Raw genomic sequence first — 16,971 nt, 5'->3', positions numbered from 1 at the left:
AGCCTGAAAATGCATTTAAAGCAAGAAAAACTCATATTAGTGTCACGCCTAAACCAAAGGATTTATGCACACATTTCAACATGTATTTAGTTCAGGTTGACCTCCTGAAGCCTAAATCATCATTAATTTGACTACACAAATCATTCCTATGAGGATACATTCAAAGTCAAAAAACGTGCTCAACTCAGCCTGAAAGTGCATTTAAAGCAATAAAAACTCAAATTGAGTGTCACGCCTAAACCAAAGGTCTTATGCACACATTTCAACATGTATTTAGTTCAGGTTGACCTCCTGAAGCCTAAATGAGCATTAATTTGACTACACAACTCATTCCTATGTGGATACATTCAAAGTCAAAAAACGTGCTCAACTCAGCCTGAAAATGCATTTAAAGCAAGAAAAACTCATATTAGTGTCACGCCTAAACCAAAGGATTTATGCACACATTTCAACATGTATTTAGTTCAGGTTGACCTCCTGAAGCCTAAATCACCATTAATTTGACTACACAAATCATTCCTATGAGGATACATTCAAAGTCAAAAAACGTGCTCAACTCAGCCTGAAAGTGCATTTAAAGCAATAAAAACTCAAATTGAGTGTCACGCCTAAACCAAAGGTCTTATGCACACATTTCAACATGTATTTAGTTCAGGTTGACCTCCTGAAGCCTAAATGAGCATTAATTTGACTACACAACTCATTCCTATGTGGATACATTCAAAGTCAAAAAACGTGCTCAACTCAGCCTGAAAATGCATTTAAAGCAAGAAAAACTCAAATTGAGTGTCACGCCTAAACCAAAGGGCTTATGCACACATTTCAACATGTATTTAGTTCAGGTTATCCTCCTGACGCCTAAATGACTATTAATTTGACTACACAACTCATTCCTATGAAGATACATTCAAAGTAAAAAAACGTGCTCGGCTCGGCCTGAAAATGCATTTAAAGCAATAAAAACTCAAAATGAGTGTCACGCCTAAACCAAAGGGCTTATGCACACATTTCAACATGTATTTAGTTCAGGTTGACCTCCTGAAGCATAAATGAGCATTATTTGACTACACAACTCATTCCTATGAAGATACATTCAAAGTAAAAAAACGTGCTCGGCTCGGCCTGAAAATGCATTTAAAGCAATAAAATCTCAAATTGAATGTCACGCCTAAACCACAGGACTTATGCACACATTTCAAAGTGTATTTAGTTAAGGTTGACCTCCTGAAGCCTAAATGAGCATTAATTTGACTACACAACTCATTCCTATGAGGATACATTCAAAATCAAAAAACGTGCTCAACTCAGCCTGAAAGTGCATTTAAAGCAATAAAAACTCAAATTGAGTGTCACGCCTAAACCAAAGGTCTTATGCACACACTTCAACATGTACTTAGTTCAGGTTGACCTCCTGAAGCCTAAATGAGCATTAATTTGACTATACAATTCATTCCTATGAAGGTACATTCAAAGTCAAAAAACGTGCTCTACTCGGCCTGAAAATGCATTTAAAGCAATAAAAACTCAAATTGAGTGTCACACCTAAATCAAAGGATTTATGCACACATTTCAACATGTGTTTAGTTCAGGTTGACCTCCTGAAGCCTAAATGAGCATTCATTTGACTACACAACTCATTCCTATGAAGATACATTCAAAGTCAAAAAACGTGCTCAACTCAGCCTGAAAGTGCATTTCAAGCAATAAAAACTCAAATTGAGTGTCACGCCTAAACCAAAGGACTTATGCACACATTTCAACATGTATTTAGTTCAGGTTGACCTCCTGAAGCATAAATGAGTATTATTTGACTACACAACTCATTCCTATGAAGATACATTCAAAGTCAAAAAACGTGCTCGGCTCGGCCTGAAAATGCATTTAAAGCAATAAAAACTCAAATTGAGTGTCACGCCTAAACCAAAGGACTTATGCACACACTTCAACATGTACTTAGTTCAGGTTGACCTCCTGAAGCCTAAATGAGCATTAATTTGACTATACAATTCATTCCTATGAAGGTACATTCAAAGTCAAAAAACGTGCTCTACTCGGCCTGAAAATACATTTAAAGCAATAAAAACTCAAATTGAGTGTCACACCTAAATCAAAGGATTTATGCACACATTTCAACATGTATTTAGTTCAGGTTGACCTCCTGAAGCCTAAATCACCATTAATTTGACTACACAAATCATTCCTATGAAGGTACATTCAAAGTCAAAAAACGTACTCAACTCGGCCTGAAAATGCATTTAAAGCAAGAAAAACTCAAATTGAGTGTCACGCCTAAACCAAAGGGCTTATGCACACATTTCAACATGTATTTAGTTCAGGTTATCCTCCTGACGCCTAAATGACTATTAATTTGACTACACAACTCATTCCTATGAAGATACATTCAAAGTAAAAAAACGTGCTCGGCTCGGCCTGAAAATGCATTTAAAGCAATAAAATCTCAAATTGAATGTCACGCCTAAACCACAGGACTTATGCACACATTTCAAAGTGTATTTAGTTCAGGTTGACCTCCTGAAGCCTAAATGAGCATTAATTTGACTACACAACTCATTCCTATGAGGATACATTCAAAATCAAAAAACGTGCTCAACTCAGCCTGAAAGTGCATTTAAAGCAATAAAAACTCAAATTGAGTGTCACGCCTAAACCAAAGGTCTTATGCACACACTTCAACATGTACTTAGTTCAGGTTGACCTCCTGAAGCCTAAATGAGCATTAATTTGACTATACAATTCATTCCTATGAAGGTACATTCAAAGTCAAAAAACGTGCTCTACTCGGCCTGAAAATGCATTTAAAGCAATAAAAACTCAAATTGAGTGTCACACCTAAATCAAAGGATTTATGCACACATTTCAACATGTATTTAGTTCAGGTTGACCTCCTGAAGCCTAAATCACCATTAATTTGACTACACAACTCATTCCTATGAAGATACATTCAAAGTCAAAAAATGTGCTCAACTCGGCCTGAAAATGGATTTAAAGCAATAAAAACTCAAATTGAGTGTCACGCCTATACCAAAGGACTTATGCACACATTTCAACATGTGTTTAGTTCAGGTTGACCTCCTGAAGCCTAAATGAGCATTCATTTGACTACACAACTCATTCCTATGAAGATACATTCAAAGTCAAAAAACGTGCTCAACTCAGCCTGAAAGTGCATTTCAAGCAATAAAAACTCAAATTGAGTGTCACGCCTAAACCAAAGGACTTATGCACACATTTCAACATGTATTTAGTTCAGGTTGACCTCCTGAAGCATAAATGAGCATTATTTGACTACACAACTCATTCCTATGAAGATACATTCAAAGTCAAAAAACGTGCTCGGCTCGGCCTGAAAATGCATTTAAAGCAATAAAAACTCAAATTGAGTGTCACGCCTAAACCAAAGGACTTATGCACACACTTCAACATGTACTTAGTTCAGGTTGACCTCCTGAAGCCTAAATGAGCATTAATTTGACTATACAATTCATTCCTATGAAGGTACATTCAAAGTCAAAAAACGTGCTCTACTCGGCCTGAAAATACATTTAAAGCAATAAAAACTCAAATTGAGTGTCACACCTAAATCAAAGGATTTATGCACACATTTCAACATGTATTTAGTTCAGGTTGACCTCCTGAAGCCTAAATCACCATTAATTTGACTACACAAATCATTCCTATGAAGGTACATTCAAAGTCAAAAAACGTACTCAACTCGGCCTGAAAATGGATTTAAAGCAATAAAAACTCAAATTGAGTGTCACGCCTGAACCAAATGACTTATGCACACATTTCAACATGTATTTAGTTCAGGTTGACCTCCTGAAGCCTAAATGAGCATTCATTTGACTACACAACTCATTCCTATGAAGATACATTCAAAGTCAAAAAACGTGCTCAACTCAGCCTGAAAGTGCATTTCAAGCAATAAAAACTCAAATTGAGTGTCACGCCTAAACCAAAGGACTTATGCACACATCTCAACATGTATTTAGTTCAGGTTGACGTCCTGAAGCCTAAATGAGCATTAATTTGACTACACAACTCATTCCTATGACGATACGTTCAAAAACAAAAAACGTGCTCAACTCGGCCTGAAAATGCATTTAAAGCAATAAAAACTCAAATTGAGTGTCACGGCTAAACCAAAGGACTTATGCACACATTTCAACATGTATTTAGTTCAGGTTGACCTCCTGAAGCCTAAATGAGCATTAATTTGACTACACAACTCATTCCTATGAAGATACATTCAAAGTCAAAAAACGTGCTCAACTTGGCCTGAAAATGCATTTAAAGCAAGAAAAACTCATATTAGTGTCACGCCTAAACCAAAGGATTTATGCACACATTTCAACATGTATTTAGTTCATGTTGACCTCCTGAAGCCTAAATGAGCATTAATTTGACTACACAACTCATTCCTGTGAAGATACATTCAAAGACAAAAAACGTGCTCAACTCGGCCTGATAATGCATTTAAAGCAATAAAAACTCAAATTGAGTGTCACGCCTAAACCAAAAGACTTATGCACACATTTAAACATGTATTTAGTTCAGGTTGACCTCCTGAAGCCTAAATGAGCATTAATTTGACTACACAACTCATTCCTATGAAGATACATTCAAAGTCAAAAAACGTGCTCAACTAGGCCTGAAAATGCATTTAAAGCAAGAAAAACTCAAATTGAGTGTCACGCCTAAACCAAAGGATTTATGCACACATTTCAACATGTATTTAGTTCAGGTTGACCTCCTGAAGCCTAAATGAGCATTAATTTGACTACACAACTCATTCCTATGAAGATACATTCAAAGAAAAAAAACGTGCTACACTCGGCCTGAAAATGCATTTAAAGCAATAAAAACTCAAATTGAGTGTCACGGCTAAACCAAAGGACTTATGCACACATTTCAACGTGTATTTAGTTCAGGTTGACCTCCTGAACCCTAAATGAGCATTAATTTGACTACACAACTCATTCCTGTGAAGATACATTCAAAGACAAAAAACGTGCTCAACTCGGCCTGATAATGCATTTAAAGCAATAAAAACTCAAATTGAGTGTCACGCCTAAACCAAAAGACTTATGCACACATTTAAACATGTATTTAGTTCAGGTTGACCTCCTGAAGCCTAAATGAGCATTAATTTGACTACACAACTCATTCCTATGAAGATACATTCAAAGTCAAAAAACGTGCTCAACTCAGCCTGAAAATGCATTTAAAGCAAGAAAAACTCATATTAGTGTCACGCGTAAACCAAAGGATTTATGCACACATTTCAACATGTATTTAGTTCAGGTTGACCTCCTGAAGCCTAAATGAGCGTTAATTTGACTACACAACTCATTCCTATGAAGATACATTCAAAGTCAAAAAACGTGCTCAACTCGGCCTGAAAATGCATTTAAAGCAATAAAAACTCAAATTGAGTGTCACGCCTAAACCAAAAGATTTATGCACACATTTCAACATGTATTTAGTTCAGGTTGACCTCCTGAAGCCTAAATGGGCATTAATTTGACGACACAACTCATTCCTATGAAGATACATTCAAAGTCAAAAAACGTGCTCGGCTCGGCCTGAAAATGCATTTAAAGCAATAAAAACTCAAATTGAGTGTCACGCCTAAACCAAAGGACATATGCACACATTTCAACATGTATTTAGTTCAGGTTGACGTCCTGAAGCCTAAATGAGCATTAATTTGACTACACAACTCATTCCTATGACGATCCATTCAAAGACAAAAAACGTGCTCAACTCGGCCTGAAAATGCATTTAAAGCAATAAAAACTCAAATTGAGTGTCACGCCTAAACCAAAGGACATATGCACACATTTCAACATTTATTTAGTTCAGGTTGACGTCTTGAAGCCTAAATGAGCATTAATTTGACTACACAACTCATTCCTATGACAATACATTCAAAAACAAAAAACGTGCTCAACACGGCCTGAAAATGCATTTAAAGCAATAAAAACTCAAATTGAGTGTCACGGCTAAACCAAAGGACTTATGCACACATTTCAACATGTATTTAGTTCAGGTTGACCTCCTGAAGCCAAAATGAGCATTAATTTGACTACACAACTCATTCCTATGAAGATACATTCAAAGTCAAAAAACGTGCTCAACTCGGCCTGAAAATGCATTTAAAGCAATAAAAACTCAAATTGAGTGTCACGCCTAAACCAAAGGACTTATGCACACATTTCAACATGTATTTAGTTCAGGTTGACCTCCTGAAGCCTAAATGAGCATTAATTTGACTACACAACTCATTCCTATGAAGATACATTCAAAGTCAAAAAACGTGCTCAACTCAGCCTGAAAGTGCATTTCAAGCAATAAAAACTCAAATTGAGTGTCACGCCTAAACCAAAGGACTTATGCACACATTTCAACATGTATTTAGTTCAGGTTGACCTCCTGAAGCATAAATGAGCATTATTTGACTACACAACTCATTCCTATGAAGATACATTCAAAGTCAAAAAACGTGCTCGGCTCGGCCTGAAAATGCATTTAAAGCAATAAAATCTCAAATTGAATGTCACGCCTAAACCAAAGGACTTATGCACACATTTCAAAGTGTATTTAGTTCAGGTTGACCTCCTGAAGCCTAAATGAGCATTAATTTGACTACACAACTCATTCCTATGAGGATACATTCAAAGTCAAAAAACGTGCTCAACTCAGCCTGAAAGTGCATTTAAAGCAATAAAAACTCAAATTGAGTGTCACGCCTAAACCAAAGGACTTATGCACACACTTCAACATGTACTTAGTTCAGGTTGACCTCCTGAAGCCTAAATGAGCATTAATTTGACTACACAACTCATTCCTATGAAGATACATTCAAAGTCAAAAAACGTGCTCAACTAGGCCTGAAAATGCATTTAAAGCAAGAAAAACTCATATTAGTGTGACGCCTAAACCAAAGGACTTATGCACACATTTCAACATGTATTTAGTTCAGGTTGACCTCCTGAAGCATAAATGAGTATTATTTGACTACACAACTCATTCCTATGAAGATACATTCAAAGTCAAAAAACGTGCTCAACTCAGCCTGAAAGTGCATTTCAAGCAATAAAAACTCAAATTGAGTGTCACGCCTAAACCAAAGGACTTATGCACACATTTCAACATGTATTTAGTTCAGGTTGACCTCCTGAAGCCTAAATGAGCATTCATTTGACTACACAACTCATTCCTATGAAGATACATTCAAAGTCAAAAAACGTGCTCAACTCAGCCTGAAAGTGCATTTCAAGCAATAAAAACTCAAATTGAGTGTCACGCCTAAACCAAAGGACTTATGCACACATTTCAACATGTATTTAGTTCAGGTTGACCTCCTGAAGCATAAATGAGCATTATTTGACTACACAACTCATTCCTATGAAGATACATTCAAAGTCAAAAAATGTGCTCTACTCGGCCTGAAAATGCATTTAAAGCAATAAAAACTCAAATTGAGTGTCACACCTAAATCAAAGGATTTATGCACACATTTCAACATGTATTTAGTTCAGGTTGACCTCCTGAAGCCTAAATCACCATTAATTTGACTACACAAATCATTCCTATGAAGGTACATTCAAAGTCAAAAAACGTGCTCAACTCGGCCTGAAAATGGATTTAAAGCAATAAAAACTCAAATTGAGTGTCACGTCTAAACCAAAGGACTTATGCACACACTTCAACATGTACTTAGTTCAGGTTATCCTCCTGACGCCTAAATGACTATTAATTTGACTACACAACTCATTCCTATGAAGATACATTCAAAGTCAAAAAATGTGCTCTACTCGGCCTGAAAATGCATTTAAAGCAATAAAAACTCAAATTGAGTGTCACGCCTAAACCAAAGGACTTATGCACACATTTCAACATGTATTTAGTTCAGGTTGACCTCCTGAAGCCTAAATGAGCATTCATTTGACTACACAACTCATTCCTATGAAGATACATTCAAAGTCAAAAAACGTGCTCAACTCGGCCTGAAAATGCATTTAAAGCAATAAAAACTCAAATTGAGTGTCACGTCTAAACCAAAGGACTTATGCACACACTTCAACATGTACTTAGTTCAGGTTATCCTCCTGACGCCTAAATGACTATTAATTTGACTACACAACTCATTCCTATGAAGATACATTCAAAGTCAAAAAACATGCTCAACTCGGCCTGAAAATACATTTAAAGCAATAAAAACTCAAATTGAGTGTCACGCCTAAACCAAAGGACTTATGCACACATTTCAACATGTATTTAGTTCAGGTTATCCTCCTGACGCCTAAATGACTATTAATTTGACTACACAACTCATTCCTATGAAGATACATTCAAAGTAAAAAAACGTGCTCGGCTCGGCCTGAAAATGCATTTAAAGCAATAAAAACTCAAAATGAGTGTCACGCCTAAACCAAAGGGCTTATGCACACATTTCAACATGTATTTAGTTCAGGTTATCCTCCTGACGCCTAAATGACTATTAATTTGACTACACAACTCATTCCTATGAAGATACATTCAAAGTAAAAAAACGTGCTCGGCTCGGCCTGAAAATGCATTTAAAGCAATAAAAACTCAAAATGAGTGTCACGCCTAAACCAAAGGGCTTATGCACACATTTCAACATGTATTTAGTTCAGGTTGACCTCCTGAAGCATAAATGAGCATTATTTGACTACACAACTCATTCCTATGAAGATACATTCAAAGTAAAAAAACGTGCTCGGCTCGGCCTGAAAATGCATTTAAAGCAATAAAATCTCAAATTGAATGTGACGCCTTAACCAAAGGACTTATGCACACATTTCAAAGTGTATTTAGTTCAGGTTGACCTCCTGAAGCCTAAATGAGCATTAATTTGACTACACAACTCATTCCTATGAGGATACATTCAAAATCAAAAAACGTGCTCAACTCAGCCTGAAAGTGCATTTAAAGCAATAAAAACTCAAATTGAGTGTCACGCCTAAACCAAAGGTCTTATGCACACACTTCAACATGTACTTAGTTCAGGTTGACCTCCTGAAGCCTAAATGAGCATTAATTTGACTATACAATTCATTCCTATGAAGGTACATTCAAAGTAAAAAAATGTGCTCTACTCGGCCTGAAAATGCATTTAAAGCAATAAAAACTCAAATTGAGTGTCACACCTAAATCAAAGGATTTATGCACACATTTCAACATGTATTTAGTTCAGGTTGACCTCCTGAAGCCTAAATCACCATTAATTTGACTACACAACTCATTCCTATGAAGATACATTCAAAGTCAAAAAACGTGCTCAACTCGGCCTGAAAATGGATTTAAAGCAATAAAAACTCAAATTGAGTGTCACGCCTATACCAAAGGACTTATGCACACATTTCAACATGTATTTAGTTCAGGTTGACCTCCTGAAGCCTAAATGAGCATTCATTTGACTACACAACTCATTCCTATGAAGATACATTCAAAGTCAAAAAACGTGCTCTACTCGGCCTGAAAATGCATTTAAAGCAATAAAAACTCAAATTGAGTGTCACACCTAAACCAAAGGACTTATGCACACATTTCAACATGTATTTAGTTCAGGTTGACCTCCTGAAGCCAAAATGAGCATTAATTTGACTACACAACTCATTCCTATGAAGATACATTCAAAGTCAAAAAACGTGCTCAACTCGGACTGAAAATGCATTTAAAGCAATAAAAACTCAAATTGAGTTCACGCCTAAACCAAAGGACTTATGCACACATTTCATCATGTATTTAGTTCAGGTTGACCTCCTGAAGCATAAATGAGTATTATTTGACTACACAACTCATTCCTATGAAGATGCATTCAAAGTCAAAAAACGTGCTCGGCTCGGCCTGAAAATGCATTTAAAGCAATAAAATCTCAAATTGAATGTCACGCCTAAACCAAAGGACATATGCACACATTTAAACATGTATTTTGTTCAGGTTGACCTCCAGAAGTCCAAATGACCATTAATTTGACTACACAACTCATTCCTATGAAGATACATTCAAAGTCAAAAAACATGCTCAACTCGGCCTGAAAATGCATTTAAAGCAATAAAAACTCAAATTGAGTGTCACGCCTAAACCAAAGGACTTATGCACACACTTCAACATGTAGTTAGTTCAGGTTATCCTCCTGACGCCTAAATGACTATTAATTTGACTACACAACTCATTCCTATGAAGATACATTCAAAGTCAAAAAACATGCTCAACTCGGCCTGAAAATGCATTTAAAGCAATAAAAACTCAAATTGAGTGTCATGCCTAAACCAAAGGACTTATGCACACATTTCAACATGTATTTAGTTCAGGTTATCCTCCTGACGCCGAAATGACTATTAATTTGACTACACAACTCATTCCTATGAAGATACATTCAAAGTAAAAAAACGTGCTCGGCTCGGCCTGAAAATGCATTTAAAGCAATAAAAACTCAAAATGAGTGTCACGCCTAAACCAAAGGGCTTATGCACACATTTCAACATGTATTTAGTTCAGGTTGACCTCCTGAAGCATAAAAGAGCATTATTTGACTACACAACTCATTCCTATGAAGATACATTCAAAGTAAAAAAACGTGCTCGGCTCGGCCTGAAAATGCATTTAAAGCAATAAAATCTCAAATTGAATGTCACGCCTAAACCAAAGGACTTATGCACACATTTCAAAGTGTATTTAGTTCAGGTTGACCTCCTGAAGCCTAAATGAGCATTAATTTGACTACACAACTCATTCCTATGAGGATACATTCAAAATCAAAAAACGTGCTCAACTCAGCCTGAAAGTGCATTTAAAGCAATAAAAACTCAAATTGAGTGTCACGCCTAAACCAAAGGACATATGCACACATTTAAACATGTATTTTGTTCAGGTTGACCTCCAGAAGTCCAAATGACCATTAATTTGACTACACAACTCATTCCTATGAAGATACATTCAAAGTCAAAAAACATGCTCAACTCGGCCTGAAAATGCATTTAAATCAATAAAAACTCAAATTGAGTGTCACGCCTAAACCAAAGGACTTATGCACACACTTCAACATGTACTTAGTTCAGGTTGACCTCCTGAAGTCTAAATGATCATTAATTTGACTATACAACTCATTCCTATGAAGGTACATTCAAAGTCAAAAAACGTGCTCGACTCGGCCTGAAAATGCATTTAAAGCAATAATAACTCAAATTGAGTGTCACTTCTAAACCAAAGGACTTATGCACACATTTCAACATGTATTTAGTTCAGGTTGACCTCCTGAAGCCTAAATGAGCATTAATTTGACTACACAACTCATTCCTATGAAGATACATTCAAAGTCAAAAAACGTGCTCAAATCAGCCTGAAAGTGCATTTAAAGCAATAAAAACTCAAATTGAGTGTCACGCCTAAACCAAAGGACTTATGCACACATTTCAACATGTATTTAGTTCAGGTTGACCTCCTGAAGCCTTAATGAGCATGAATTTGACTACACAACTCATTCCTATGTGGATACATTCAAAGTCAAAAAACGTGCTCAACTCAGCCTGAAAATGCATTTGAAGCAATAAAAACTCAAATTGAGTGTCACGCCTAAACCAAAGGACTTATGCACACATTTCAACATGTATTTAGTTCAGGTTGATGTCCTGAAGCCTAAATGAGCATTAATTTGACTACACAACTCATTCCTATAACGATACATTCAAAAACAAAAAACGTGCTCGGCTCGGCCTGAAAATGCATTTAAAGCAATAAAAACTCAAAATGAGTGTCACGCCTAAACCAAAGGACTTATGCACACACTTCAACATGTACTTAGTTCAGGTTGACCTCCTGAAGCCTAAATGAGCATTAATTTGACTATACAATTCATTCCTATGAAGGTACATTCAAAGTCAAAAAACGTGCTCTACTCGGCCTGAAAATGCATTTAAAGCAATAAAAACTCAAATTGAGTGTCACGCCTAAACCAAAGGACTTATGCACACATTTCAACATGTATTTAGTTCAGGTTGACCTCCTGAAGCCTAAATGAGCATTCATTTGACTACACAACTCATTCCTATGAGGATACATTCAAAGTCAAAAAACGTGCTCAACTCAGCCTGAAAGTGCATTTAAAGCAATAAAAACTCAAATTGAGTGTCACGCCTAAACCAAAGGACTTATGCACACACTTCAACATGTACTTAGTTCAGGTTGACCTCCTGAAGCCTAAATGAGCATTAATTTGACTATACAATTCATTCCTATGAAGGTACATTCAAAGTCAAAAAACGTGCTCTACTCGGCCTGAAAATGCATTTAAAGCAATAAAAACTCAAATTGAGTGTCACGCCTAAACCAAAGGACTTATGCACACATTTCAACATGTATTTAGTTCAGGTTGACCTCCTGAAGCCTAAATGAGCATTCATTTGACTACACAACTCATTCCTATGAAGATACATTCAAAGTCAAAAAACGTGCTCAACTCGGCCTGAAAATGCATTTAAAGCAATAAAAACTCAAATTGAGTGTCACGCCTAAACCAAAGGACTTATGCACACATTTCAGCATGTATTTAGTTCAGGTTGACCTCCTGAAGCCTAAATGAGCATTAATTTGACTACACAACTCATTCCTATGAAGATACATTCAAAGTCAAAAAACGTGCTCAACTAGGCCTGAAAGTGCATTTAAAGCAATAAAAACTCAAATTGAGTGTCACGCCTAAACCAAAGGACTTATGCACACATTTCAACATGTATTTAGGACAGGTTGACCTCCTGAAGCCTGAATGAGCATTAATTTGACTACACAACTCATTCCTATGAAGATACATTCAAAGTCAAAAAACGTGCTCGGCTCGGCCTGAAAATGCATTTAAAGCAATAAAAACTCAAATTGAGTGTCACGCCTAAACCAAAGGACATATGCACACATTTAAACATGTATTTTGTTCAGGTTGACCTCCAGAAGTCCAAATGACCATTAATTTGACTACACAACTCATTCCTATGAAGATACATTCAAAGTCAAAAAACATGCTCAACTCGGCCTGAAAATGCATTTAAAGCAATAAAAACTCAAATTGAGTGTCACGCCTAAACCAAAGGACTTATGCACACACTTCAACATGTACTTAGTTCAGGTTGACCTCCTGAAGTCTAAATGATCATTAATTTGACTATACAACTCATTCCTATGAAGGTACATTCAAAGTCAAAAAACGTGCTCGACTCGGCCTGAAAATGCATTTAAAGCAATCAAAACTCAAATTGAGTGTCACACCTAAATCAAAGGATTTATGCACACATTTCAACATGTATTTAGTTCAGGTTGACCTCCTGAAGCCTAGATCACCATGAATTTGACTACACAACTCATTCCTATGAAGTTACATTTAAACTCAGAAATGTGCTCAACTCGGCCTGAAAATGCATTTAAAGCAATAATAACTCAAATTGAGTGTCACTTCTAAACCAAAGGACTTATGCACACATTTCAACATGTATTTAGTTCAGGTTGACCTCCTGAAGCCTAAATGAGCATTAATTTGACTACACAACTCATTCCTATGAAGATACATTCAAAGTCAAAAAACGTGCTCAAATCAGCCTGAAAGTGCATTTAAAGCAATAAAAACTCAAATTGAGTGTCACGCCTAAACCAAAGGACTTATGCACACATTTCAACATGTATTTAGTTCAGGTTGACCTCCTGAAGCCTTAATGAGCATGAATTTGACTACACAACTCATTCCTATGTGGATACATTCAAAGTCAAAAAACGTGCTCAACTCAGCCTGAAAATGCATTTGAAGCAATAAAAACTCAAATTGAGTGTCACGCCTAAACCAAAGGACTTATGCACACATTTCAACATGTATTTAGTTCAGGTTGATGTCCTGAAGCCTAAATGAGCATTAATTTGACTACACAACTCATTCCTATGACGATACATTCAAAAACAAAAAACGTGCTCGGCTCGGCCTGAAAATGCATTTAAAGCAATAAAAACTCAAATTGAGTGTCACGCCTAAACCAAAGGACATATGCACACATTTCAACATGTATTTAGTTCAGGTTGACGTCCTGAAGCCTAAATGAGCATTAATTTGACTACACAACTCATTCCTATGACGATACATTCAAAAACAAAAAACGTGCTCAACTCGGTCTGAAAATGCATTTAAAGCAATAAAAACTCAAATTGAGTGTCACGCCTAAACCAAAGGACTTATGCACACACTTCAACATGTACTTAGTTCAGGTTGACCTCCTGAAGCCTAAATGAGCATTAATTTGACTATACAATTCATTCCTATGAAGGTACATTCAAAGTCAAAAAACGTGCTCTACTCGGCCTGAAAATGCATTTAAAGCAATAAAAACTCAAATTGAGTGTCACGCCTAAACCAAAGGACTTATGCACACATTTCAACATGTATTTAGTTCAGGTTGACCTCCTGAAGCCTAAATGAGCATTCATTTGACTACACAACTCATTCCTATGAAGATACATTCAAAGTCAAAAAACGTGCTCAACTCGGCCTGAAAATGCATTTAAAGCAATAAAAACTCAAATTGAGTGTCACGCCTAAACCAAAGGACTTATGCACACATTTCAGCATGTATTTAGTTCAGGTTGACCTCCTGAAGCCTAAATGAGCATTAATTTGACTACACAACTCATTCCTATGAAGATACATTCAAAGTCAAAAAACGTGCTCAACTAGGCCTGAAAGTGCATTTAAAGCAATAAAAACTCAAATTGAGTGTCACGCCTAAACCAAAGGACTTATGCACACATTTCAACATGTATTTAGGACAGGTTGACCTCCTGAAGCCTGAATGAGCATTAATTTGACTACACAACTCATTCCTATGAAGATACATTCAAAGTCAAAAAACGTGCTCGGCTCGGCCTGAAAATGCATTTAAAGCAATAAAAACTCAAATTGAGTGTCACGCCTAAACCAAAGGACATATGCACACATTTAAACATGTATTTTGTTCAGGTTGACCTCCAGAAGTCCAAATGACCATTAATTTGACTACACAACTCATTCCTATGAAGATACATTCAAAGTCAAAAAACATGCTCAACTCGGCCTGAAAATGCATTTAAAGCAATAAAAACTCAAATTGAGTGTCACGCCTAAACCAAAGGACTTATGCACACACTTCAACATGTACTTAGTTCAGGTTGACCTCCTGAAGTCTAAATGATCATTAATTTGACTATACAACTCATTCCTATGAAGGTACATTCAAAGTCAAAAAAAGTGCTCGACTCGGCCTGAAAATGCATTTAAAGCAATCAAAACTCAAATTGAGTGTCACACCTAAATCAAAGGATTTATGCACACATTTCAACATGTATTTAGTTCAGGTTGACCTCCTGAAGCCTAGATCACCATGAATTTGACTACACAACTCATTCCTATGAAGTTACATTTAAACTCAGAAATGTGCTCAACTCGGCCTGAAAATGCATTTAAAGCAATAATAACTCAAATTGAGTGTCACTTCTAAACCAAAGGACTTATGCACACATTTCAACATGTATTTAGTTCAGGTTGACCTCCTGAAGCCTAAATGAGCATTAATTTGACTACACAACTCATTCCTATGAAGATACATTCAAAGTCAAAAAACGTGCTCAAATCAGCCTGAAAGTGCATTTAAAGCAATAAAAACTCAAATTGAGTGTCACGCCTAAACCAAAGGACTTATGCACACATTTCAACATGTATTTAGTTCAGGTTGACCTCCTGAAGCCTTAATGAGCATGAATTTGACTACACAACTCATTCCTATGTGGATACATTCAAAGTCAAAAAACGTGCTCAACTCAGCCTGAAAATGCATTTGAAGCAATAAAAACTCAAATTGAGTGTCACGCCTAAACCAAAGGACTTATGCACACATTTCAACATGTATTTAGTTCAGGTTGATGTCCTGAAGCCTAAATGAGCATTAATTTGACTACACAACTCATTCCTATGACGATACATTCAAAAACAAAAAACGTGCTCGGCTCGGCCTGAAAATGCATTTAAAGCAATAAAAACTCAAATTGAGTGTCACGCCTAAACCAAAGGACATATGCACACATTTCAACATGTATTTAGTTCAGGTTGACGTCCTGAAGCCTAAATGAGCATTAATTTGACTACACAACTCATTCCTATGACGATACATTCAAAAACAAAAAACGTGCTCAACTCGGTCTGAAAATGCATTTAAAGCAATAAAAACTCAAATTGAGTGTCACGGCTAAACCAAAGGACTTATGCACACATTTCAACATGTATTTAGTTCAGGTTGACCTCCTGAAGCCAAAATGAGCATTAATTTGACTACACAACTCATTCCGATGAAGATACATTCAAAGTCAAAAAACGTGCTCAACTCGGCCTGAAAATGCATTTAAAGCAATAAAAACTCAAATTGAGTGTCACGCCTAAACCAAAGGACTTATGCACACATTTCAACATGTATTTAGTTCAGGTTGACCTCCTGAAGCCTAAATGAGCATTAATTTGACTACACAACTCATTCCTATGAAGATACATTCAAAGTCAAAAAACGTGCTCAGCTCAGCCTGAAAGTGCATTTCAAGCAATAAAAACTCAAATTGAGTGTCACGCCTAAACCAAAGGACTTATGCACACATTTCAACATGTATTTAGTTCAGGTTGACCTCCTGAAGCATAAATGAGCATTATTTGACTACACAACTCATTCCTATGAGGATACATTCAAAGTCAAAAAACGTGCTCAACTCAGCCTGAAAGTGCATTTAAAGCAATAAAAACTCAAATTGAGTGTCACGCCTAAACCAAAGGACTTATGCACACACTTCAACATGTACTTAGTTCAGGTTGACCTCCTGAAGCCTAAATGAGCATTAATTTGACGAAACAATTCATTCCTATGAAGGGAC

This window comes from Hippocampus zosterae, chromosome 7 (genome assembly GCF_025434085.1).
Source record: "Hippocampus zosterae strain Florida chromosome 7, ASM2543408v3, whole genome shotgun sequence".
Taxonomy (NCBI): Eukaryota; Metazoa; Chordata; class Actinopteri; order Syngnathiformes; family Syngnathidae; genus Hippocampus; species Hippocampus zosterae.
This window is presented reverse-complemented; position numbering follows the sequence as displayed.